The sequence below is a fragment of the Oncorhynchus keta genome, chromosome 18 (assembly GCF_023373465.1).
Source record: "Oncorhynchus keta strain PuntledgeMale-10-30-2019 chromosome 18, Oket_V2, whole genome shotgun sequence".
NCBI lineage: Eukaryota > Metazoa > Chordata > Actinopteri > Salmoniformes > Salmonidae > Oncorhynchus > Oncorhynchus keta.
This window is the reverse complement of record NC_068438.1, coordinates 21,530,181-21,557,729: the sequence shown is the minus strand read 5'-3', so window position 1 is coordinate 21,557,729 and position 27,549 is coordinate 21,530,181. Positions and strand designations below refer to the sequence as shown.

The following is a 27,549-nucleotide window of genomic DNA, read 5'->3' as shown; positions in this document are numbered from 1 at the left end:
CTTTTCTGTGGGGCAGCTAAGCAGCAAAGTGCTTAAAATCAGTCAATTGGCAAGTGGAGTTTTTTCCCATGTAAACATAGCAGTCTTTTGAGTGTCTCTCTTTAAAGAAGTGTTACTTAACAGAATGTATTTCACTGCATTATCTCAACTGACTGCTCAGCAGGATACATGTCTGCCAGAGACGTCCCTGAGCCTGGTGCTGTCTGGGGATGTCAGCCTACCAGAGCTGGGTCCAGGCCGACCGGCCCTGTGTGTGAGAACACTGCTGGCTGAGCTGCACGAGGGCTTGTTCCTCAGCCAGCTACTGCTTCCACCTCCTCCTCTGGAGAGCACTCTCTCTGCAGATGGTGAGAAAGGGCAATGGGTTGCGTCCCAAGGGCACCTTATTCCCTATATAGTGCACTACTTTAGGGAGAAATGTGCCATTTGACATGCAGACATGGTGTTATTGTATGGTTGCTGTGAGGTCATTTTGAGAACCATTCGGAGATTCATTATTCACAACCACTTCTGTCTGTCATTTTCTTTTACAATGTGGAAAGGACAAGTTTTTCCAGACTGAAGCAGTGGAACAGTTTCATCAGCTGGTGCCCCAGAAGGTCAGCGTGAAGTTTGAGAATACTTGTATAACCCTGTCCATGCACAGCCAGAAAAGGTGAGTCATAGGACATGGAGTTAATATGAATTATATGTTCTGTGTTGGTCTGTGTTTCTGTTATTCCATTTTCTTCATCCTTTGACTATATCTGAATCATCGGACGTGAGGACGAGCAGCTGTCGCTCAGGAGCTTCACCTCTGAGGTGAGCTTCCCTCAGAGCAGCCTGGAGCTACTTCTGGAGGGTGAGTGGAGAGCTTGGCACCAGAAAGAAGTGTGTCACAAATGGCAATCTATTCCCTACATAGTGCACTATATAGGGAATAGGTTGCCATTTTGGATGTAGCCATAGAGGAGGGGATGAGAGGGTCTGGAAGGGTGGGGAAAATATCCATTCCTTGTTTGTGTATCATCAGATGGGCTTCTCCTCTCCCAGAGCAGACAGAGAATCCTTTGCCTTAACACCCTCAGGACTGTCTTGCAAGTGAGTGGTGTGAATTTGATTGATATGGTTACTAGTTTTCATCGTTGCATTGCATCAACATAGCTTTTTGCAAATATGTATATTTGATATTTGATCTCTCGTAAGAAATACGTTTGTTCTGAAGTCTCCTGCTTATCTCCCACTCATGTCCCCAGGTGACATCAGTGGACATTTCAGGGCCAGTCACAGTCAACACCTGCATCATCCACTACCGTCACCAGGAGTTCTCCCATTGGCTAGACCTGTTTCCATGGGAACAGCTTATTCATAGGAAAACAGCTCATAGAAAGAGGTATTAGCATTTTCAACTGACAAACCAGACTGGAGAATGTCAAGCACACCAGTTGATTGCTTGAAACGGATATAAAGACAATATCCAAAAACATACATTACTAACTTGGCCCTATAACATGGTTTCTTTTTGATATTGATTAACACTCTAATCCTCTCCTGTCTGCATCCTCATGTTTCTGTTGTGTCTGGTGGTGTATTGTGGTGTGTAGTCCAGTGGAGTATTTGCATACCCTCCCGTCCTACAGGAACTTCCCCCACCTGGACACCCCAGTGATGATCAGCTCCTCAGTGTCCAATGTCAATGTGTCTGGGAGACACTCCTCCCTTCGCCCTGGGCTTCATCCTCGACTCCCTTACACTGCAGGCATACAAGGTAGGCAATAACTATTTAGGGTTACTCACTCACTACTACTCCCCAAGGTTTCAGCTGGGTTCCAATGATGTGATGAAGAACACCAAAATCAGGCTACAGGAATTCCTACTTATCTGAAATGACCATTTATTCAGAAATCGTTGAATTTGACCTCTAAACCACGGGTCAAACTCATTCCACAGATTGCCGGGTGTCTGCGGGTTTTCACTTCTCCCTTATACTTGATTGATGAAATAAGTTCACTAATAGTAAGGAACTCTCCTCACCTGGTTGTCTAGGTCTTCATCGAAAAGAAAAACCTAAAACCCCCAGACACTAGGCTCTCCATAGAATGAGTTTGACACCCCCGCTCTAAAAACACCCTTCTTTTCCTCTATTGACCTGATGATCACAGCCCTGATTTAGTATTTGACCAATACTATACCAGCCATTGTTGTTATCTTTGTTGTCTCTGTCACCCCAGGGGAGCTTCAACAAGCCCCAGAGTGAGTCCAGTAGCCATTCTGAGAGTGTGAGTGTGGAGTCCAGTGTGAGGGGCCTACAGCTGGATGTGTCAGAGACCTGTGCCCTGTGCCTGTCCCGCCTACTGTCCCTCTGTAACCTGGACAGCTGCTGGAGGCCTCAGAGCAGACAGATGTGGTGCCTGTACCTGTCCTTGTTGATGGGACAACATCCCCCAGTCATGGCGCCTTTTATTTTAAGATTGAGTGTAACCTGGAGGATGTCAACGTGTTCACACTCTCCAATGTAGCAGGCAAGTTAAATGGGAAGTGCTGTTTAGGGTTTGCATCCAAAATGGCACCCTATCCCCTATATAGTTCACTACTTTTGACCACAACCCTATGGCCCCTGGTCAAAATTAGTGCACTATATAGGGCAGGGGTACTCAACTCTTACCGTACGAGGTCCGGAGCCTGCAGGTTTTCTGCACCTGGTGTCCAAGTTCTAAATCACTCTGATTTAGAGGGGAACAATGGAACAAATGCAGTGGCACCGACTTCCAGTCCAGAGTTGAGTTTGAGGGATATAAGAAATAAGGTGCATTTTGGATGCACCTTTTAATATCCATCTCTGACTAGGCCTACATTGAGTATGGTAATTGGCTCCTGTGTTGTACTAGCAGCTGTGTCTTTGTGGGTGGACACAGTGAAGGCCCAAGACTCGGCAGAAAGCTCCACGGTGTCTGTCCAGGGTGTGTGCGTGTCTGTGGTGAAGGCTCTCACAGAGACCATTGAGCCCTGCTGTCCCTCAGCCCAAACCCCCAACCCTATCCTCAGCGTCGCCATCTTGGCCGTCTGCTACCACGTCACTACTGGGAACGTGGAGGTAGCTTACAGTTACTCATCCTACCATCAGTCCATCAGGCTTATCAGTCCTATTCCGTCTTCTTGATTGACAGTGTTATTCAGATAAGTTCGCATGCATCGTTCTCTTCCCTTGTGCAGGTCCAGTGTCAAGAGGAGCTGGCACTGCAGTGGACGCCATCAGACCACATGTTTATGTATCACCACGTGACAGAGAGCCAGGGTTGCTGGGATACTCTGTGTGACTCTCTAGGCCTGACAGAGGAAAGGGAGAGTTTAGCAGATCCACCAGAGACTGGATCTACTAAGACTTCTACAGCCCACAGCAGGGTCAAGGACCTGGGCAGAACCCGCTTCACAGCCTAGGTAACGGAGCACAACTACCTTCTGCTGCACACAGACGCCCTGTCCCCCTCCACTCACTCCGGCTCCATGAAAGTCCGCTCGCCCCACATGTTTCTCAACTTCGACGGCAGCAACATTTTTTCCTTCAAGGGCTTGGAGGTCCAGACGCGCCCTAATCAGGCCATGGACCAACGCCACCTCTTTCCCTTCCTCTCCACCTGACACAACCTGCCTCTGCCTGGCTGTGGAGTTCCCCTAACAGTACAACTTCTCCAACTCCTTTGACAAGTTCATCAGCATTCAGAAGTTGCTCAAATCCCTGCACATCAGCCCCAGCCAGATCCCAGGCTTCCAGCGTCTGCCCCCAGATCTGGTCTTCAAGATCAGACAGTTCTCCTTCGTCTTCCTGGATGACGTGTTTGAGATCAAGCTGAGGGACAACTACGAGCTGATGAAGGACGAGAGAAAGCAGAGCTCCAAGTGACTGACCTACCAAAGCAGCACAGAGAACTGCTGCCTGCGCATAGAGATCTACATCCAGCGCTCCCGTCGCCTCTACTCCAACACGCCCATGAGGAAGTTTCTTCTGACCTGGAGCTGGTGGCCCTGGCCGACCAGTCCCTCCACGGGCCGGAGCGCGTCCGCGAGCAGCTGAGGGACATCGATGGAGTCAGCCCCTTCCCCAGAGACGGGCTCCCCCTCGTGGTGCCGGGCAATCAAGTTCAACCTCACCGCCTTCTTGGGTGAGTGATGGGATTGTGTCCCTAATGGAACACAATTACCTTTTTATAGTGCACTACATTTGACCATTGCTCCATACCTTAATTGTTTATATTAATATTGATAATATTATCTTTATACTAAATTATTTTTCCCCCTGCGCCAGTGAGAATCCGGGACTATCCTCGTTACCTGTTTGAGATTCGGGACTGGGAGCTGTCAGGCCGTCTGATCGGGACCGAGCAGGACGGGCTCGCCACAGGCAGATGCTGCCACTAGGCCAGCCATGGGGAGATGTAACCATCCACAGGAACATGCCACCACTCAAGTTCTACTGCGATTTCAAATGTGAGTCAAGTGTTTCAATGAAACGCGATCCTCGTTTTTTGAGATCAAAACTTGTATTTTTAACAGTTGGCAATAGACACACACCGGACGATCACATACAGTGCATTTGGAAAGTATTCAGACCCCCTCACTTTGATTGGAGTCCACCTGATTGAACGTGGTTTGGAAAGCCACACACCTGTCCTATATAAGGTCCCACAGTTGACAGTGCATGTCAGAGCAAAAAAACAAACCATGAGGTCGAAGGAATTGTCCGTAGTGTTCCGAGACAGGATTGTGTTGAGGCACAGATTTGGGGAAGGGTAATAAAACATTTCTGCAGCACTGAAGTTCCCCAAGAACACAGTGGCCTTCATCATTCTTAAATGGAAGAAGTTTGGAACCCCCAAGACTCTTCCTAGAGCTGGCCGCCTGGCCAAACTGAGCGAAGGGCCTTGGTCGGGGCGGTGACCAAAAACCCAATGGTCACTCTGACAGAGCTCCAGAGTTCCTCTGTGGAGATGAGAGAACCTTCCAGATGGACAACCATCTCTGCAACACTCCACCAATCAGGCCTGAGTGGTAGAGTGGGCAGATGGAAGCCACTCCTCAGTAAAAGGCACATGACCGTCCACCAAAAGGCACCTAAAGGACTCTGACCAAGAGAAACAAGATTATCTGGTCTAATGAAACCAAGATTGAACTCTTTGGCCTGAATGTCAAGCGTCACGTCTGGAGGAAACCTGGCACCATCCCTACGATGAAGCATGGGGGTGGCAGCATCATGCTGTGGGGATGTTTTTTCAGCAACGGACTGAGAGTAGTTAGGATTGAGGGAAAGTTAAAGGGTCCAAAGTACAGAGAGATCCTTGAAGAGATCCTTGAAGACCTGCTCCAGAGCACTCAGGACAATGACCCTAAGACAGTGACCCCAATGACCTCCCCAGGTGCATTACTGGGCCTTCTTCGCTCAGTAGAGGGGCATCCAGGTGGAGTGCAGCAAAGGCCACGTCTTCACCAGAGGGGCTCAGAGACTCATCCCACAGGGTAGAAAGAGCTGGCACAACACAGGCATAGTAATGCCACACTCTATTTATACAATCACACAATGTTTTTAGGGCCAATGTTTTATTACATCTTCCCATATACATTAGTGTCCTACTCTAAAGTAGTGCACTATATTTGGAATTGGGTATTATTTGAGACTGAGTTGTTGAACAGCCAGCCTACCTGTTAGTCTAACTCGTGAGTGTGTCTGTGCACGTCGTCTGTCTGTCCTCTCAGCGGGCACGGTGATGAGGCTGATCTCAGAGTGGAACGTGAACCAGATGGTTTCAGAGCTGTCCCTGATGACGGTGCACCTCATGGCCTCCGCCTGGGACGAGACGGCCGACCACCAGATCAACGCCCAGGTGAAGAAGACTCACTTGCTCGGCCTGTCCTCCTTCAGTTGCCAGAGAAACTGTATGGAGAAGGTAAGACTATGGGGAGGGGATGGTAGACACCCTAAATTTGATGGCACAGACTGCGTCTCCATTTGCACCCTATTCCCTATGTCGTTCACTACTTTTGACCAGGGACATTGGGGTGCCAGTTGGGACACAAACACAATAGCTTTAAATGAATTATATTTGTTCTGTCTCAACCCTTCATTTGTAGTTCTTCAATCAAAAGGCATAGCTAGATCTCTTGTAAAAATGTAAAGTGTATAAATGGTGTTTCTCATTGTGGCAGGAGGTGAACCCAAAAGATGAGGTGAATGCCCCGTACACCCACAAGCTGTGCCTGGTTGACCTGCGAGCCTCCTGGACCACCACTAACAGGAACATAGCGGTCGGTCTGTACGACGGCTACAAGAAGGAAGCCGTTCTCAAGAGGAACCTCTCCACAGAGGCTCTGAAGGGCCTGAGGATAAACGCTACACTGCAAGCTGCCAAGAAGCTCAAGCGCTCTTTGTCCAACTACTCTGTCGGCCACAGCACAGCCCCCTCCACCACAACCATGCCCAGCACCAGCCGCCCTGAGAAGAGCCTGTACGAAGGTAGGATGTTTCCCCTGGAGTAACAGAAGTGCAGCCTAATTCCTTGTGAATGAATGGTCTTTCATGTGATTTTCTTTTAAGTGATTTTCAGATTTTACTGAACAGATGGTGAGAGGATGACAGTGGACAAATAAAGAGAGAGGTTCGAAACCGGCCTTTGGTACATATGTCAACACTAGATATGTATGCCAGATGCTGCAGCATTACTGTTAGACCAGCCAGGCCATATGAATGGTCATTCAATGTGATAAATTACTACCTTTGTTTCTTCCACTCTTCCATCCTCCTCTCTCTGCAGGGACATCCATGCAGCAGAAGCTAATTGCAGAGAGTGATACGTTTGTGGTGTTCTCAAAGGAGGACTCTGGTGTGAGTGATCAGCTGTGTGGCATCGCTGCCTGCCAGACAGACGACGTCTACATCCGCAACTGGTTCATTGAGCTGGTCAACTGTCAGGTACAACTAGTCTGGGACTTTAGGTTCATGGCAAATCAGATTAAGATTGTAAAGAGCAGTGGACCAATCACACTTTTAATGCCCCAGAAGTTAACAATTCTGTTTGCTAACAGGACCTTATTGGACAAAGACAAATATGGAAAGAATGTTCTGCGTCTCAGTCATTTCGGATCCTTAGCGATACTGAAAACAGAACTTGTTCTATTTTTTAGCAACATTCTAATATAAAATGTTCTGCCAATCTAGCATTTTATTTAGCATGTGACACTCCAGTCTCCAGGGTTATAATCCTGCTCTGCTGTCTGTCTGTAGATGATGTTGCGTGGCACAGAGACAGCTGGCTGACTGCTGGTGTCTGCTGCCAAGGCCCAGGTGCTGCAGTGTGAGCATCACCCGGCCTGGTACAGCGACACCCTCAAGCAGAAGACCACTTGGACCTGTCTGCTGGACAGCATGCAGTACTTTGTCACCATGGAACCCAACCCCTCAGAGCAGGAGGACTGGCAGCTGTGGCTTGAGGTGGGCCAGTGAAACCATTATTAACAGGCTCTGAAAGATGCACTATGCAGAAATCGCTCTGCCATTTCCTGGTTTCGAAAATTCTAATAGTTTGCCTAGTTCCAGTTTGCGACAAAGCAAGTATAGTGTTGAGAATCATTGTAACATCTAAACCACTGGGAAATATATTTTCCATAACCAAACATGTTGAATTTTCAGCTGTAAAAAAAAAAAAAAAAGAAAGAAAGTTAAACGCAAAAACAGAACTTAGGGGAAGGGAAGCAAAGGGGAAGCATAGAGCACGTAGAACAGATCTAACGGTTCAATGAGTGACAGATATGACTCACATTTCTATATACATTTGGTCAGGTTGCCCAAAAAGTTATATTGCCACTTTAACAGGAACTACCATAAATGATCATCTGTAGCATTGAATGTAGCATTGAGCATATGTGTTGCATATGGCTCATGATGGCTTACATTCAGGCTCGAGTCCAAGTTACATGACAGAGTATTTCTGTATTAGGTGCAATACAGAGAGCTTATTTGTGCAGTTAGTCTTTCAGATTCAGGGTGCTGTCATAGCTTTGACCATGGTTGTGTGTGGTGCGTCTGAAAAACATTGAGGAGCACAGGAAGCGTCACCTGGACTCCGTGCTGGAGCTGATGGAGAGTGGTCAGGCTGTTGGAGGCATGGTCAGCACCACCACAGGTACTTCTGCTCCTCACACATCCACTCTACTTCATAGAATGCACTCTGTTTAAACCATGGCCCTGCAAAGCTGAACATCTCAACTTGATCTGAATCTTTCCTTAAAATGAAAGGGGGAATTCCCAAAGAAATTTACATTTATATTCACCATCTCCAGCACCATAAGTATTGACATATTTGTAAACTGCACATTTTATGTTATGTAGTTTAAAAGTTCCACATGATTATGATGATGATAAGGTTAAAAAGTGGTGGAATTACCCTTTTAATTTGTGTCAAGGTAAATGTAACACTTCCTCTCTGTTATGTGTATCCAGACTGGAACCAGCCGGCCCAGGTGAATGACACCCAGCAGGTCCAGTGTATCATCTCTCGTTGCAGCTGTCGCATGTACCACATCGGCTACAGCCACGACATCGACCCTGAGCTGGCCACGCAGATCAAACCCCCAGAGCTACGGCACAACGAGAAGGAAGACTTGCTGTGTTCTATTTCATTCTGAGGCAACCTACATCCTCAAATACAGTGTTGGAACATGCTGACCGTTTTTTGCTGTGTAATTGAGTGTAAAGGCTTGAGCCCTTTGACTTAGTAGAGTGGGAGGAAAGATACCATCCAGGGCTGTGGACACCTTCACCCTCATTCACCATGACCTGGAGATCTCCACCAAGCCTGTGCAGTATGCTATGATCCTGGACATTGTCAACAACCTACTGCTGCACGTTGAGCCCAAACGCAAGCTAACGAGATGTCAACATCTGACTAGGCAGTGTTTTGTCCTATAGCATTTGCAACTGTGTAAGGGGTGAATCCTAACTCCCACTTAAGTCAAATTTTCACTCATGCATTGAGGTCAATGGGAGACTAAGTGACATTTTTACTTGAGTGGAACTTTGGATTCACCCCTTACTGTATGATAGCTGAATCTCTTAACTTTACAAGTTCCTTTGCGTCCCAAATGGCATGATATTCTCTATGTAGTGCATGACTTTTGACCAGGGCTTTAAATAAGGTGCCATTTGGGATGCCTCCTGTCCTATCCTCTAACCATGTTGTGTGTGGGCTCTGTCCTCAGGAGCACAGTGAGAAGAAGCAGCAAGTGCGTTTCCAGCTGGAGATCTCCAGTAACCCAGAGGAGCAGCGCAGCAACATTCTATACCTGCAGGAGGCTGTCAGGCAGCACGTGGCCCAGATCAGACTTCTGGAGAAACAGATCTACTCCAATATCAGGGTGAGCCATTGGACAGACTGACATACACACTCTTCTCATAGGCCCTGTGTGTGGAGGCAATGGCTGATTTCAGCACTGTTACCTGTGAGGTGAAAGTTGAATGTAATTCCGATGGGAGAGACGATACAGTTGTATTCGATTTTACTTTATACAATTATAATCTAGAGTGGGAATAAACACATCCCTGAGTTATGAATCCCTAAACTCTGAAATATCTACATGGTGAGTGTGTATTTGACCTGTGTGGTGTGTGTATGACCTGCCTAAGGTCCAGCCTGAGGAGCTGAGAGGAGATGAGCTGTTAGAGATCTACGTGAGGCTACAGAACCAGCTCAACCAGAAGAAGACTGACATGCAGATGAAGAGTGAGGACCTCAACTTCCTCATCAGGTCAGCCCAACACCGCCACACACACACACACACACACCATCATTTCAAGGACTAGGAAACTACTCAGCCAACCATGGGAAGTTCTGCCAACCACACTCATGTCTCCTGTGTTCTTCTCTGTATGTCTCGCTCTGCTCCCAGATGTTTTAAAGACTTCCAGCTGCAGAGGGCCAATAAGCTGGAGCTGCGTAAGCCCCCGGAGGACGTGAGTGTGGTTCGCAGGACAGAGATCTGCTTTGCCCAGGCCCGCTGGTGTCTCACTGAGGAGGATGGACAGCTGGGCATTGCTGAGCTGGAGCTGCAGAGGTTCATGTACAGCAAGGTGTGTGGGCATGGGGCAGGGAGGACACTACTCTGTCCTTACAAGGAGATGACCCTAACTCTTTTCATGCTGTGCTTCGGCAAGAGAGCTGGGCCCATATTCACCAACAGTCTCAGATTAGTAGTGCTGAAATTAGGATTTCCTTCTAGATAGTAATGAATTAGATGATATAGACAGGGGGTACCTGATCCTAGATTAGTACTCCTACTCTGAGACGCTTTATGAATGCGGGTCCTGATGTTTTACGCTAAACATCTATTAAACTGTCTCCTCCCACAACTGAACAAGTCAGACGACACAGCAGAACATCTCCTGGAACTGAGCTGGTTCACCATGAACAACCTGCTCCCCAACGCTGCATACAAAGTCAGGAAATAGTGCTAATCTGACCTTTTCTTTGGTAAGGTCAGTCTGCAGCTCAATCCGTGTATCGTTTTGGATACATTTTTACAACATGAGCTATGAACCTGTGAAGCTTACAAATATGTCCTCTAAAAGGGATCTCTGATAGGGCAAGCCTTTTTGTTGAGTTTTTTCAATATTTTGTCAGAAGTTTAAATCTCCTGCTGTTACTGATCCAATGATTCCAGGCCATGCTGCACCCAACATGTAGTGCTCACAAATAACTCTAATGCAGTGTTTGCTTGTGATGTTAACTCTACTTGTTAACTTTCCCCTGTGCAGCACGTGAGGTTATGTATGGTGCTGGTACAGTAACTGGGAGTTCATGTCACTGTTGTTGACACCATACGGTTCATCATCCAGTCAGCATCAAGGAAATCCCACTCAGAATATTATGGTTGTCTCCCAAATGGCATCCTATTCCCTATCTAGTGCACTACTTTTGACCTGGGTCCTGGCCAATAGTAGTGCTCTATTAATGGAATATGGTGCCATTTGGGACTCGGGCTTTGTTATTCAGCATTGCATGTCCATCATGGGACTGGGTCACTAGAATGCCCAGATCCACAGTTCTTCGTCTTATTGTGTGCCCCTCGTTGCATTTGCACCGTCATCTGAGTGCTGTATGGTACCATGCCTTGCATCTTTGTATGAGTCATGTTTGTTTTGCAGATTTTTAGGAGGACACATGTTCAGTTTCATTGTATTATCTTTACAAAATAATCTGAATTTGATTTGGTTTCCTATATTACAGGAAACATATTTTGGGGTTGCTTCATGAGTCAGAGGTTAAGAGCATGGCATTATTCAAGTGATTATTTTGACACCATATTCCCTATATAGTGCACTACTTTCGGTGCCATTTGGGATGCAACTTCTGTGACTTAACTTCATGAAACCTTTCTCCTAGGTGGTGTTGCATCCTCAGATCCCGTGTCATTCTGGCCGTCAGTTTGCCCTGCGCATCTTCAGGAAGGTCCGCCCCCCAGTGGGAGGAATCTCAGTCAAGGAGCACTTTGAGGTGAGGAGGAAGCATGTGATCTTAACATTAGAGATGTCACAAGGTATGTATGTGGTCATAACATTGAAGATGTCGTAACATGATCATAACATTTTAATTATGAAAGCATTGGGAGCATACAGTTAAACGTGTTTCTCTGTTGTAATGTGTTTGTGTCACCAGGTGAATGTGGTTCCTCTCACCATCCAGCTCATGTACCCGTTCTTCAAAAGGATGATGGGATTCTTTTTCCCAGGAAGGAACGTGGAGGAGGAGGAAGTTGCTGATGATGAAGACAAGTCCCGAATGGTCACTACTGGTATGTATTGCCTCTACCTGCTAGCATCCTGTCCAGGGGGTGTACGTGTACATCAAGCTACAGAAGCTGGGTGCCTGCCCTATGGGCCATTCTGACTCGGACAAGGCTTACTTACCAGTTATTGATGTGCAACAGTTATGCTTTACTATATAAAACGTTCACTTGCCCTCAAGTCTCCATCCATCCGCTACATGTTGACCAGCCTGAAATCCACACCTGTCTCCACCCAACCAATATTACTTTCCATTGTCTGCCAATTCTTGTGTGGTATTCTATAGGTAGTTGCTGCGTCACCCCTGGTGTCTATTAAAAGCCTGGGTCTAGTGTGACCTTAAGGGCTGTGTGAGAGGGTGCATCCCACATGGCACCCTGTTCCCTAAATTGTGCACTATAGGCCCTGGTCAAAAGTAGTACACAATAATGGGGATAGGGTGCCATTTTGGAAAGTACAGGAGTGTAGGGTGTGGACTCTAGAGTGGTAGTCGTTCAGAGGCCGTGGTGGTGCTGCTGCTGTCTTTTTCTTGAACTCACATCAACACTTGGTGCGTTGCTCTGCCACTTCTCACAATGGTGCTCGTTTAGTAAAGTTAGATCAAAGAAGAATCAATGTCTTGAAAGATCACATAATGAATCATTAGTATACTACATAACCAAATCAAATATAATCGCATAGTATGTTACTATTATACCAACAACACTACGTAATTTCTTTACATTTTAGGATGGTTAGCTAAATGGTAGAAAAAAAATGATCGTGCGACCAACTCAACAACGCGCCTCTAGGCAGAAGGTACTCATGAAACAGTAATTAAAGAAAATCTAAATGCATATGCTGCCATTTGTTTTGTATTAATGTAGGCTACACTGTCCCACAAAATTATCCTGTTGTCTCGCATTTGGGTATTTTAAATGTGGTCACACTATGCATGTTTCTGTACACTTTCCCTACGCTGTAAACCGAACACACGAAAGCAGCGCAATTGGCTTTGAATTCACGGATGCACGCGTGTCGTGCTGTAATTTCTTAAAGTAGATCACTCAACTGTTGAGTAATTTTATACTCCCTTGTGTGTCCTATTATTCTTAGTAGTAATGTATACCCGCTTGTAAATCCTTTATATATTTAACTTTTTGACAACCAAGATGTCAGTTTCCGTAGTCTACAGCAATGACCATTCGGAACCGAAACTTGGCATGGACATTTAGTCTACAACACATTTAAACTTTCGGTCTGGTAGAAGATTCGGTCAGTGCCATTAGTGACGATATGATACAGTGCATTGCCTGGTTTATGCCTCGTGTGTGGATCTGGTTAGAGTGGTGTATGTGGCAATGCACTGCAGTTGGAGATGAGGCACGTTGGCAGTGACCTGTAGTGCAACGCATTGCGGGCTGTATGGAAGCGGGACAAAATTAATTGACAAACCAAATCATTGCGTGGGCTGGTTAGAAATGTGTCATGGTCCGTGTTTGACACATCTGTTCTAAGTTATTTTATTTTTATTGTAAATTGTATCTCAGGCATGCCTGTCACCAAGCCTAGGCAGCTCTGAGGACACCATGGGGGGCACCTCGGGGGTCAGGAGGTCCTTCCGAAAGGCTCTTGAGGTATCTTTTATTTTAAATGAGATATGAGCAATTCATCTTTGTGTTTATGATTCCCCAAATGTTCATACTTCTGTACTACATTGCAGTGGCGCAACTTTGGTTTTAGAAGTGGGGGGGACATAATTAATGCGTGCATACGTTCAAAAGTTTGGGGTCACTTAGAAATGTCCTTGATTTTGAAAGAAAAGTACATAAAAAAAACAGAATAGAAAGAGTGAGGCCCCAGTGCACAACTGAGCAAGAGGACAAGTACATTAGAGTGTGTGGTTTGACAAACAGATGCCCCCCAAGTCCTCAACTGGCAGCTTCATTAAACGGTAGCCGCAAAACACCAGTCTCAACGTCAACAGTGACGAGGCGACTCCGGGATTCTGGCCTTCTATGCAGAGTTCCTCTGTCCAGTGTCTGTTCTTTTTTTATTGGCCAGTCTGAGAGATGGCTTTTTCTTTGCAACTCTGCTTAGAAGGCCAGCATCCCGGAGTCGCCTCTTCACTGTTGACGTTGAGACTGGTGTTTTGCGGCTACCGTTTAATGAAGCTGCCAGTTGAGGACTTGTGAGGCATCTGTTTCACAAACTAGACACTCGAATGTACTTGTCCTCTTGCTCAGTTGTGCACTGGGGCCTCCCACTCTTTCTCTTCTGGTTCGAGCCCGTTTGTGCTGTTCTGTGAAGGGAGTAGTACACAGCGTTGTATGAGCTCTTCAGTTTCATGGCAATTTCTCGCATGGAATAGCCTTCATTTCTCAGATCAAGAATTAAATGACGAGTTTCAGAAAAGTTATTTGTTCCTGGCCATTTTGAGCCTGTAATCGAACCCACAAATCCTGATGCTCCAGATACTCAACTAGTCTAAAGAAGGCCAGTTTTATTGCTACTTTAATCAGAACAACCGTTTTCAGCTGTGCTAACATGATTGCAAAAGGGTTTTGTAATAGTCAATTAGCCTGTTAAAATGATCAACTTGGATTAGCTAACACAATGTGCCATTGAAACACAGGAGTGATGATTGCTGATAATGGCCCTCTATGCGTATGTAGATGTTCCATTAAAAATCTGCCGTTTCCAGCGACAATAGTCATTTACAACATTGACAATGTCTACACTGTATTTCTGATCAGTTTTATTTTAATGGACAATTTTTGTTTAAATTTTCTTTCAAAATCAAGGACATTTCTAAGTGTGTGTGTAAGTAATTATCCAGTCTGATAAACAATCTACCCGACCACTCGGAGGCGTCCTCTTGTTAATGCAATTTCAGAATGTGGGAGGGACATGACCCCAGTGAAAGTTGTGTCCCTGCTACTTTGCCAACGAGCTACATCTGCTGGTGGAATTGGCTTGTTGTTTCACAAGTACTTCCCAACTTTCTCGCTAAAGTTATGCTGCTTCAGATATGGCATCCTATACCCTATATTGTGCCCTACTTTTCACCAGAGCTCTATGGACCCTGGTCAAAAGAAGTGCACTATAATGAGGACTAGGGTGCCATTTCAGACACGGCCTTAGGTTTTTCATACCATATTGAAACTGAAGTACGTCTTATTTCCCTGTCTAGCATCGACAAGATGGAGAGAGCAGCCATGAATGTTATTTTAATTTAACCAGGCAAGTCAGTTAAGAACAAATTCTTATTTTCAATGATGGCCTAGGAACAGTGGGTTAACTGCCTGTTCAGGGGCAGAATGACAGATTTGTACCTTGTCAGCTCAGGGGTTTGAACTTGCAACCTTCCGGTTCCTAGTCCAACACTCTAACCACTAGGCTACCCTGCCGCCCAGGTCTACATCAAGATCCTCTGTGTCAGCTACAAGGTAGGTATCACCATGTGCTAAAGTCAAGAGCAGAAAAATTCCAGCAATTTCCAGAAATCCCAGTTGGATGATTTCCTGCGCATTCCCTCCTGATTCCAGGGATCGTCCAACCAGGATATCAGGCAATTCCCAGATTTTCCAGGATTTTGGAACTAGCTAAAGTACAACTGTACTCAATACTTTGATTCCAGCCAGTTATTGATTGCATATACATGTCAGTGAGTTTATAAATAAACATTCCCCTCGAAGGGAGATGTTTAATCTCACTCAGCCATTATTAGATACAGAGTGATGGCATCAGGTCACATGTTTTGTTCTCAGACTGAAAATAAATACCTCAACATCTGCAGTGTGTGTTTTGTCTGTTTTGTATATGTAAACCATCTCAAACTGTTAGCTTGTTTGTGACATGGATGTCATTTCTAATCCATCTCAGATTTTCAATTTCATGTCTTCAGGGATTTGCAAAATAATCGTTATTGTCCAATGACAGCATTATCTTGCTTTCCAGATTGCATAATGCTTGGTATTATCAACCATGGGGTTTCAACCCTTTTTCATAGCTGATTTGAGTAAATGTTTAATAAATTATAATGAAAATGTAATATTCGTATATTATTATGTAATATCATTAAACAGGAGATCAATGAACACACACAGACATGTCATGAAGGCATGTGTATTGAATCCAATTTTCTCATCAGAATTATATGAACAACGGTTGTACTTTTTAACTCCCAGTCAATGTAGTTTCATTATGTATTGTGTCCACCATAGGGAGAGAAAAGCAGTGTTGACTGGAAGGATCTGAACCTGGTTTCTGCCTTGTCTGGAGTACCACAACAACACGTGGACCTGGCTGGACTTTTCCATGGCTGTGAAGAGGGACATCAGGAAAGCCCTGGTAGCACAGGTACTGCACTGAACCCTGTCCCGCTTATTACTAACCCAACCGCTGCAGGTCAAAGTTCCCCCCTAGAAACAGATCTAGGATCAACCTCTCCTCCCCCTTGACCCATTATTGGGGAAAATGTCAAACTGACCCAGGGTCAGCATGTAGGGGAAACTTAATCCTACTCCCTACTGCACAGGGCGCTGGCCCCTCCAATTACCAAAACATCCATGCCCTACAGTAGCAGTTAGATGGCAAAAATGGCACTTCTACCATCATGATGTTCCAAGCCGCCAAAATGCCAATCCCTGCCTAAAGCTATTTTTATGTTACAATATAGAACTATGTATAGTTGACTTCATTCATATGTCCTATATACAGTGTGGCAAAAAAAGTATTTAGTCAGCCACCAATTGTGCAAGTTCTCCCACTTAAAAAGATGAGAGAGGCCTGTAATTTTCATCATAGGTACACTTCAACTATGACAGACAAAATGAGGGGAAAAAATCCAGAAAATCACATTGTAGGATTATTCATGAATTTATTTGCAAATTATGGTGGAAAATAAGTATTTGGTCACCTACAAACAAGCAAGATTTCTGGCTCTCACAGACCTGTAACTTCTTCTTTAAGAGGCTCCTCTGTCCTCCACTTGTTACCTGTATTAATGGCACCTGTTTGAACTTGTTATCAGTATAAAAGACACCTGCCCACAACCTCAAACAGTCACACTCCAAACTCCACTATGGCCAAGACCAAAGAGCTGTCAAAGGACGCAAGAAACAAAATTGTAGACCTGCACCAGGCTGGGAAGACTGAATCTGCAATAGGTAAGCAGCTTGGTTTGAAGAAATCAACTGTGGGAGCAATTATTAGGAAATGGATGACATACAAAGCCACTGATAATCTCCCTCGATCTGGGGCTCCACGCAAGATCTCACCCCGTGGGGTCAAAATGATCACAAGAACGGTGAGCAAAAATCCCAGAACCACATGGGGGGACCTAGTGAATGACCTGCAGAGAGCTGGGACCAAAGTAACAAAGCCTACCATCAGTAACACACTACGCTGCCAGGGACTCAAATCCTGCAGTGCCAGTCGTGTCCCCCTGCTTAAGCCAGTACATGGCCAGGCCCGTCTGAAGTTTGCTAGAGAGCATTTGGATGATCCAGAAGAAGATTGAGAGAATGTCATATGGTTAGATGAAACCAAAATATAACTTTTTTGTAAAAACTCAACTCATCGTGTTTGGAGGACAAAGAATGCTGAGTTGCATCCAAAGAACACCATACCGACTGTGAAGCATGGGGGTGGAAACATCATGCTTTGGAGCTGTTTTTATGCAAAGGGACCAGGACTACTGATCCATGTAAAGGAAAGAATGAATGGGGCCATGTATCGTGAGATTTTGAGTGAAAACCTCCTTCCATCAGCAAGAGCATTGAAGATGAAATGTGGCTGGGTCTTTCAGCATGACAATGATCCCAAACACACCGTCCGGGCAACAAAGGAGTGGCTTCGTAAGAAGCATTTCAATGTCCTGGAGTGGCCTAGTCAGTCTCCAGATCTCAACCCCATAGAAAATCTTTGAAAGTCCGTGTTGCCCAGCAACAGCCCCAAAACATCACTGCTCTAGAGGAGATCTACATGGAGGAATGGGCAGAAAATACCAGCAACAGTGTGTGAAAACCTTGTTAAGGATTACAGAAAACGTTTGACCTCTGTCATTGCCAACAAAGGGTATATAACAAAGTATTGAGATAAACTTTTTTTATTGACCAAATACTTATTTTCCACCATAATTTGCAAATTAATTAATTAAAAATCCTACAATGTGATTTTCTGGATTTTATTTCTCATTTTGTCTGTCATAGTTGAAGTGTACCTATGATGAAAATTACAGGCCTCTCTTGTCTTTTTAAGTGGGAGAACTTGCACAATTGGTGGCTGACTAAATACTTTTTGGCCCCACTGTATGCAACAGCAGACTTCTGTTTTACACTGTAGTTCCTCAGCATATCTGTGCAATATATTTACATTTACATTTAAGTCATTTAGCAGACGCTCTTATCCAGAGCGACTTACAAATTGGTGCATTCACCTTATGACATCCAGTAGAATAGTCACTTTACAATAGTGCATCTAAATCTTAAAGGGGGGTGAGAAGGATTACTTATCCTATCCTAGGTATTCCTTAAAGAGGTGGGGTTTCAGGTGTCTCCGGAAGGTGGTGATTGACTCCGCTGTCCTGGCGTCGTGAGGGAGTTTGTTCCACCATTGGGGGCCAGAGCAGCGAACAGTTTTGACTGGGCTGAGCGGGAACTGTACTTCCTCAGTGGTAGGGAGGCGAGCAGGCCAGAGGTGGATGAACGCAGTGCCCTTGTTTGGGTGTAGGGCCTGATCAGAGCCTGGAGGTACTGAGGTGCCGTTCCCCTCACAGCTCCGTAGGCAAGCACCATGGTCTTGTAGCAGATGCGAGCTTCAACTGGAAGCCAGTGGAGAGAGCGGAGGAGCGGGGTGACGTGAGAGAACTTGGGAAGGTTGAACACCAGACGGGCTGCGGCGTTCTGGATGAGTTGTAGGGGTTTAATGGCACAGGCAGGGAGCCCAGCCAACAGCGAGTTGCAGTAGTCCAGACGGGAGATGACAAGTGCCTAGATTAGGACCTGCGCCGCTTCCTGTGTGAGGCAGGGTCGTACTCTGCGGATGTTGTAGAGCATGAACCTACAGGAACGGGCCACCGCCTTGATGTGGCCCGTATATCACAACCAAGCAGCAAATATATGTCCTTGTTTTATATTTAATGGTACTTACAGCTTTGATAGGCTCTGCAAAAGTAATGTTGTTGCAGCTTGTCTCCGTAATGTTTTGTAATTTTAACACTACAGCTTTTTTTAATTCAGCAAAGTATTTCCGAGATTTTATAACCATGTTAATTATTTTAAATTACAGCTGTACCGACACCTTAGTTTGTTATTCAATTACATCTTCCTTGAAGTGCAAGATGTCAATTATTTCTGTCTAAATATTTCAAGAAACATTTATTATAGCTCAATGAAGTGAGTTGTTTCTTTAACGCTTTTTCTTATCACCATGCATGTAACTATGTTTGTCAATAAAATGTTCTAATGTCTCCTATAGCTGAATGTGTCATGTATGTTCTCAAGTTCATTACACCGTCAACTTATAATTGATTTCGTAATTGTGTAACAGAAATGTGGAGTTTTGGTTTTAGCTGTTATTTCCAGTGATCATTCATATGACAGGCTCAACTGGAGCGGAACTTCGCCTTCTGCAGAATAACATCGAATGGGAGGTTATCGTTCGTTGCTATAGATGATGATCAAACCCCGCGCGCCGCTCGGTCATGGCGGGTCAGCAACGTGCACTCGATGTTTTACACCGCAGTGTAAAAGATAATAGAAAATAGTCATGTGGGGTTGGTCGAGGTTTACCAAATAATGTGATGGGCAGCGACTCAAGTAAAAGGTAAGATATCTTCAGACGTAGCCTACACCTATGAAGTTATCACATTTTATCACATTTTGATCTACATAAGTGATACATTTATATAGGAGGCTCGCAACAATATTGACATTTTATTTTTTTTATTTTTTATTTCACCTTTATTTAACCAGGTAGGCTAGTTGAGAACAAGTTCTCATTTGCAACTGCGACCTGGCCAAGATAAAGCATAGCAGTGTGAACAGACAACACAGAGTTACACATGGAGTAAACAATTAGCAAGTCAATAACACAGTAGAAAAAAAAATGGGCAGTCTATATACAATGTGTGCAAAAGGCATGAGGAGGTAGGCGAATAATACAATTTTGCAGATTAACACTGGAGTGATAAATGATCAGATGGGCATGTACAGGTAGAGATATTGGTGTGCAAAAGAGCAGAAAAGTAAATAAATAAAAACAGTATAAAAACAGTATGGGAATGAGGTAGGTGAAAAAGGGTGAGCTATTTACCTAAAGACTATGTACAGCTGCAGCGATCGGTTAGCTGCTCGGATAGCTGATGTTTGAAGTTGGAGAGGGAGATAAAAGTCTCCAACTTCAGCGATTTTTGCAATTCGTTCCAGTCACAGGCAGCAGAGTACTGGAACGAAAGGCGGCCAAATGAGGTGTTGGCTTTAGGGATGATCAGTGAGATACACCTGCTGGAGCGCGTGCTACGGATGGGTGTTGCCATCGTGACCAGTGAACTGAGATAAGGCGGAGCTTTACCTAGCATGGACTTGTAGATGACCTGGAGCCAGTGTACGTTTCTGCGTGCAGCGAATAGAAACAGGTGATGAGCGCCTATATATTTGAACAGTTTTAAATGTATGGATATGTATTCGAATAATATAATAAACAGATTAATGAAATGTATGTAAACAGAAAAATGTGTTTTTAAATACAATTTAAAGTAAGTCTTACAATGACATTTCAGAGGCACATGGAACTGGCCTGTATGTTATGAGTGCACTGAGCTGTTTTTAATGCAAGGAAACTACTGGTCTGTGGGGAGTTCTATTAAAAGGGATGGGGGAGTGGCTCACTGTGGCTGCTGTGAACTTCTCTTGTTGTTGTGCCTGGAGTAGAATGTACTAAAAGCAATTCAAACAGACTGGACTCAGATCATCTACATGAAAATATAATTAATGAATGTCTTCAATATTTGTTTGTTTATTTGGCATGTTGGCACATTTTCGGTTTTATATGATACAGTATCTCCTCTATCCAATGCTGATTTACTCCTGCATGATTCTAGTGTGGCATATGCCAGTAAGTAACCTCGAGATGTTTGACATTTAATTGTAGTTACTTGCTGCACACAGCAAAACGTATAATTAGAGCCATCACTAATTAGAAAGCCACTGTCCTCAATGTAGAGACAGGCACCAAGCAAAGAGAGACGGCGCTATCAAGCCTGGCATGGCTTTGTCTCCAATATGGGAATATCCTTTGCTGACGGAATTCGCCACCTTGGCCCACCTGGTCTGACAACACATAGTGCATGGTCCTCGGCAGTGGAGCCCCAATCCCTGAGGCCCTCCTCCTCCCAGGAGACAGTCCTCAGAAGCCTGTCATGGAGTGGACTCTCCCTGGCTTAATCGCTATCTTTCTGCCTGAGTTCCCACACCCTAAATTCCCTGGGCAAGACAATTTCCAGGTAGTCCTCCTTAATTTGCATTGAGCACTTGGACCACAGATGTTATCAATGTTTTCAGCAGATCTAATGAACTCATCAATTGACATCTAGTTTATTCTATTTCCACTGTATTTAATGTTCTTATATTGTGTTGCTCTACAGGTTTTATCCAAGTCTGAGATACTGAAGCATGGGGTCCTGGAACAGTCAAAGGAGGAGGTCATCATTCAGGTAGGTCACACTGCAGGATGACCTGTGAAGCTGCTATCCTGAACAGGCTTTAGCTTAGGGTCTGACTTAGTTTAGGTGATAACATGCTGGAAACAATGACTCACTGAGCTCTAATAATGACTATGCCAATTATCCCTAAGAACTTCTGTGCAACAAGAAGCATTGTCCCATGGAGCTTTTGCTGTAAGAAAAACAACCTTTACCATCATTCAAGATACCTGGTTGCATTCAGATCCCTCCTAAATAACATTGTTCTACTGAGTGTCTTTGATGACATCCACACTTGTTGCTGCTATTGTGTGTTGCCTGTTGTGTTGCAGCGGCAGGTCAGCCACCCATTCCTCCACAATCTGCAGGATTGCTAGCAGACCCAGCGTCACCTCTTCATTAGTGAGTGACTAATGTGATCTAACTAGATCCCTCCTTCCCCTTTGTTTTATCCTCTTCTCTCTTTAACCTCCCTGTGTCTCACGTAGGAGCTTCCCACTGGGAAGCATTGGATCAATGTAGTTTCATTGAAATGTCGTGGAAACAACATTAATTCAACCAGTGGGTTGTCTCACTCTCCCTAGCAGGAGCGTCTACTATGGCATTGACTGGCCTTGCTGCTATTTAGTGTTGTCTCCCTCAGTTTGAGCCCCATGACTCATCTGAATAATTATACTGCCATCTGCTGAGATTTCAGGGTGTAGCATACAATCCTGTGACCTCTGAACTGGTTTCCCCTTCCTTTGATTTATTAATAACACCCTTATTAGTGGATAAAGGCATATTTGAGTACATTTTTGTCTCTGACTGACACATCTCCTTACCCAACATAACCCCTTTCCCCTCTCACGCTTCCCCCAGCCTTAAAAAACTTGCCACTGTGTGACTTCTGACAATTGCATTTTTTCCTGTTGCTTCTCCCCTCCATTGCTCCTTCCTTTTCAAGTGCTTGTGTTTTATCAGGGGTCATCTAGTCCCAGCACTGGATCAGTGTACTGTACATATTCTTGTTACTAAGATGGATAATTGTGTGTGACTGTGTCTGTCTTCCCACAGTGTGAATACTGCAGTACTGGAGACCTGTATACCTACTGAAGGGCTAGTTTGGGGAGGATGAGGCTCAGGTGTCACCTGCTTTGGGTGAGTGTCCCTCAAGTGTATATGCACATTATAGTTCTGCAAAATGTGTATGAAATCTGTCAGGACGAACTCAGGTCTCCGGTGTGAGAAACAGTCACTTAATAAACTGAGCCACTAATAGTCGGCAGAACCCAGAAGATGAGGCAGACACAGCAGTACTAGAGACGGTGATTTAATCAAGAAAAAGGAAAACATCTTCAGGCAAAAATATAAATCCACAACGTCAAAAGTAATTCCAAGAGAAAAAAAATGTATATCTTCCAAGACACAAGGAAAATCCAAAGTGGTAAGAAGAGCAGGGAAAAAACAAACCTCAAAAAGAATAATAAAAAATAAACAAGAACAAAACCAGAGTACCTCAAGAAAATCCAACTAGAGAAACAAAAGTTCCCAGCATGACTGGGTGCTAACATACAAACACAGAGCAAAGAACTGAGGAACACTAAGGGTTTAAATACATTCAAGGGAAATGAGGCACAGGTGCAACTAATAACTAGAACGAGGGAAAAACAAAAGGGTCAAAAAGCACAATGGGGGCATTTAGTGACCAAAACCTGAACAATCCTGGCAAAATCATTGTTTAAGTTTCACCTTTACTTGGATTATAATGTGTGTCCCCGATCGGTAGGTTTCCTTCACAACTTTGGGATCATGCATAGGGATGTGAAAGTATGAACATTTGTTTTGATAATGAACATTATACTTTATACATAATTTATGCATTCTTGAATCTAAATAACATATATTTATAACTTCACAGAAAATATTATAATCATCTGATTATTCTGGATTTTTTAGATGGAGAATGTCCTTCTGTCTGACCAAGGTAATGCTGACTAAAAAAATAATATATATATATATATATATATATATATATATATATGCCATTTAGCAGACACTTTTATCCAAAGCGACTTAGTCATGCATGTGTAGCACATGGGGAAGTGTGAAACGTACTCCTCAGCCTTAAGTGTCCCGCTTGCACCACCTCATTAGCTATCATTTGAGGTGGCGCGATTGGCTGAGACGCTTGAGGGAGGACTGTCACATGTGTTTGTGAAGCAGAGATCCTGAGTTGGCGCCAGGTATGGGCCAAATCGGGAGCAAGTGGTCCCTGCTAAGCAAGCAGTGTGATGTCTTTTACACATGCATACATTTTACTTGGGGTTTAGTTTACTTTCTACTACAATAAAATATAAGAGAACACTAGAGGGCCTTATAATAAAGTGGACACTTCAGGATTGTTGTTGTATGGAAGATATAGTTCTATAGTGAAACTAATTTAAACCTCATATTAGACAGGTAGAACAACCAGAATTGGATTTGTGAAGTACTGTACATAAAATACTACTGTATCTATTTGATGCAGGTCATCTGCGTTTAACTGACTTTGGACTCTCTCGCCATCTTGAGCATTTACAATTTGTGGGACAATCCAATACATGGGTGAGATGCATGGGATCAGGCAAAGTTAATGATTACTACACATTAAGCACATATTATAATCTCACTGTGATGGTCCTCTGAACAGCTCCTGAAGTCCTGAGTGGGGGTCTCTACAGACATGCTGCTGATTGGTGGTCTCTCGGGGTTCTGTTGTTCTCATTGGTGACTGGAAAGGTGCAGTAAACACCACAGTTCATCTTAACTGAATATGTAATGATTTAATAGTTGTTAGAAAGGTTGTTTTTCTTATTTTTTTGAGCTCAGTCCTGTCTTGTAAATCTAAATCTAAAGATGTTGTTGATGCTAATTCTGTCCTTGTCACCTACATAGTTCCCTGTGCCTCCAGAACCAGTGTCAGGATTTGGCCAGGGTTGTTCCGGTTTTTGGTCACTAGATGCCCCCATTGTGCCTTTTGACCTTTAGTTTTCCCTTGAACCCCATTATTATTTGCACCTGTGCCTCGTTTCCCCTGATTGTATTTAAACCCTTTGTTTTCCTCTGTTCTTTGCTCTGTGTTTGTATGTTAGCACCCAGCCCTAGTACTCTGAGAACTCTTGTTGATCCCGGTGGACTCTCTTGTGGAATTCTGTTTTTTGTTCTTGTTTGTTTTGTTTTTTGAGTATCTTTTGAGGCTTTTTGTGCTTTACCTTCCACCTTGTGGATTTACCTTTTTTGTCTTGGAGGATTACCTTTGTTCTTGTAGGATTCCTTTTGAGGTTGTGGAGTTAGATGTTTTCCTGAAGAACGTCACTTTTTACTTCATTAAATACACCGTCTCAAGTACTGCTGTGTCTGCCTCATCTTCTGGGTTCTGCCGACTATTCGTGGCTCAGTTGGTTAAGTGACTGTTTCTCACTCCGGAGACCCGGGTTCGTAACCGGGTCCTGACAACCAGACCACTCCAACATGCTGAGAAAGGTCAGAGATTGCCCATACTCCATGCCCAAGACCTTCTACCCTGCACTGACCCTTCTGCTCACAGAGGTCAGAGGTCATGTGTAGTTGGATTGTCTCAGATTAGGAAACACATTTACCTTTTAAACAGAGTATCAACAAATTCTCAATGCTCTTATTTCTTTCTCTATCCTATTTGTGACTCTAGCTCCTATGCAAGAACCCAGCTCATGGCCTGCGTAGCCTGGAGCTCTTCCAAAGGCATACATTTTTTTGTGGCATTTCCTTTGACTCTCAACTGCTACAGAAGAGACCCGTTGAACTAATTCTAGAACTGAAGAACCATCCTGATCTTCCAGCCATAGCCATGCGAGGCCTGTCTATGGACTGCTTCCAGAACTTCGACTGTGACATACTCCACTCCCCTACCAGCTCCACTAACATGTCACCTACTTTGGCCAACATTGACCTGATCTAGACTCTGGCTACAGCTCAGGGTTTTAGTGCATGAGATGTGCCTGTGCTACTATGACTCAATACTGACTGTAGTGGAAACAAGTATGGACATGTATTTGATATATACATTTTGTACCACATGGATACATGGTTGTGAAAAAGCTCCTGTATGTTTTCTTTATTTACATGGCCTATTTGGCTCCCTCTCTTCCTCTGTATACCTCTTTGCATACCCATTTAATGGGGGTGATAATTATAGATGAGCTTAAATGCACTGAACCACCACTTACCAAAAAAGGTTTAGAACATTCCTATTTCCCATTGAGTACTGCAACTCAAAGCCTCTCGAGGCTCTGCCAAATGGCACTTTCCACATGTGGATCAACCACCTGCATGTTTGACCTTTTACCTTTGTTATTACATTTGTATAAGAAGATCTCTATTTTCCTGAATATCCTTTCACATATATATTTTTTAACAAAGTATTTATTTAATTCTGTAGGTTTGATTGCTTAGGCCATCTGATTATTTGATTGACTGTTGTGTGATCACAATGTCTTTGACTGTTCACAAAGTCCTGCTCTATACCCATATCTCATTAGATTTCACTAACTGTTGTTGTGTTTTACCCAACCACAGTGACATCTGAAAAATGAAAGCCCCTAAACTCATGTTGTCTCCTGTCATGATATACTAGGAGAAATATCAAAGGAAATAGGTACCTTTATGCATAGCCTCTATTTGGAGCCACTTGAAGTGTTAGAAAGAGTTGATAAGTTCCACAGGTTTTTTAGGTTAGGTGTTTTTAGCTGTTCCAGATATAGAGCCTGTGTCACTTCAGACACCTGATCATCAGTCATGACAGCAGAGAACATACACACCTTTGAGCCAGTAAAATACAAGAGGAGGCTTTCAGTTTATTGTAACCAACAGAAAAGTATACATCTTACAGCGTATTATTCATTTGGAATCTCAAATGTTTTTTCACCTGAAATCTGTGTGGTTCAGTTGGTAGAGCATGGAGGTTGCAACGTCCCGGTCATGGGTTCGAGTCCTGTGTGGCCCTGGACACCCATATGAAAATGTATGGATGATGCACTACTGCACGTCCTTTTGGATAAACGCATCTGCTAAATGGCATATATCATATATTATGTTAATAACACATACTGTACATTATTTGTATTGCACTACAACTGGATACATAAAGACAACTTTTTCCTCAGACTTTAGTGTGATGGTGACCTATTTGGTAAAACACCAAGAAACCCTTAAGGGAGCAACCTTAATAGGACAGAAAATTAAAGAACAGATAAAGCATAATCATTAAATGTTTTAATTAGGTTCAAACAGAAAAAAATAGCTACTGCCCCAATGGAGATGGCTAAATATAATCTAAGCACAAGACCCAGTCATCTTGCTAAAATGTCTCCTGAATAGGAAGGGCTTCTCTCTCTCTGCGGTCTGACACTGAATTCCCCTTTAGGCCCTTGTCTTAAACAGGTCTGGTATAGTATGTCTGTGGCGTTAGTCCAGTGACCCACATCTTTACATTGGTGGACACCTCTAGCACACTGACTTAATTTTAGAGAGAGGGATGGAGAAGTCCCATAAAATAACTAGAACAAGTGAGATGTCCTAGAAAAGTGGAAAACATATTTTCTCACTTCTATACAGAACAGGGGCAGAGGGAGATAAACATCCCAAATAAAGGATCAAATACTTGATGAGAATTAAGTATTTACTGTCAAATACAAGTCATTCTTGGTAGTATTATCTTCACATTTTATCCAACGACTTCGAGTGAAAATGTAACAACTGAATATGCCATCATAAAGCCAATGTAGCATATCACTGTTGATCTTCATGTGATGAACCTGATCTCGAGTATCAACCTATGTAAAGTACTCAAACATTGATTGTTATATCTTGTTCACAGAAAAATAATACATTCTGACCCCATTTTCCTCTAATCTATGTCCCAGTTCTATATTCGGTCATGTACTGTATATACACTGGAAACACCATTTCTGAACCTATTAATACCCATGATTTCCTACTAATGCATAATGCAGATATGCATAGGAGTGTTTGAATTGCTCTGAGACTGAGCTTTCCCTCT

At 43.9% G+C, this 27,549-nt stretch overlaps 1 pseudogene; it reads left to right on the top strand.

The window, feature by feature from the left end:
• Positions 1 to 124: 124 nt before the first annotated feature.
• On the top strand, positions 125 to 26,098 carry LOC118396865 (protein KIAA0100-like; annotated as a pseudogene).
• Positions 26,099 to 27,549: the final 1,451 nt, after the last annotated feature.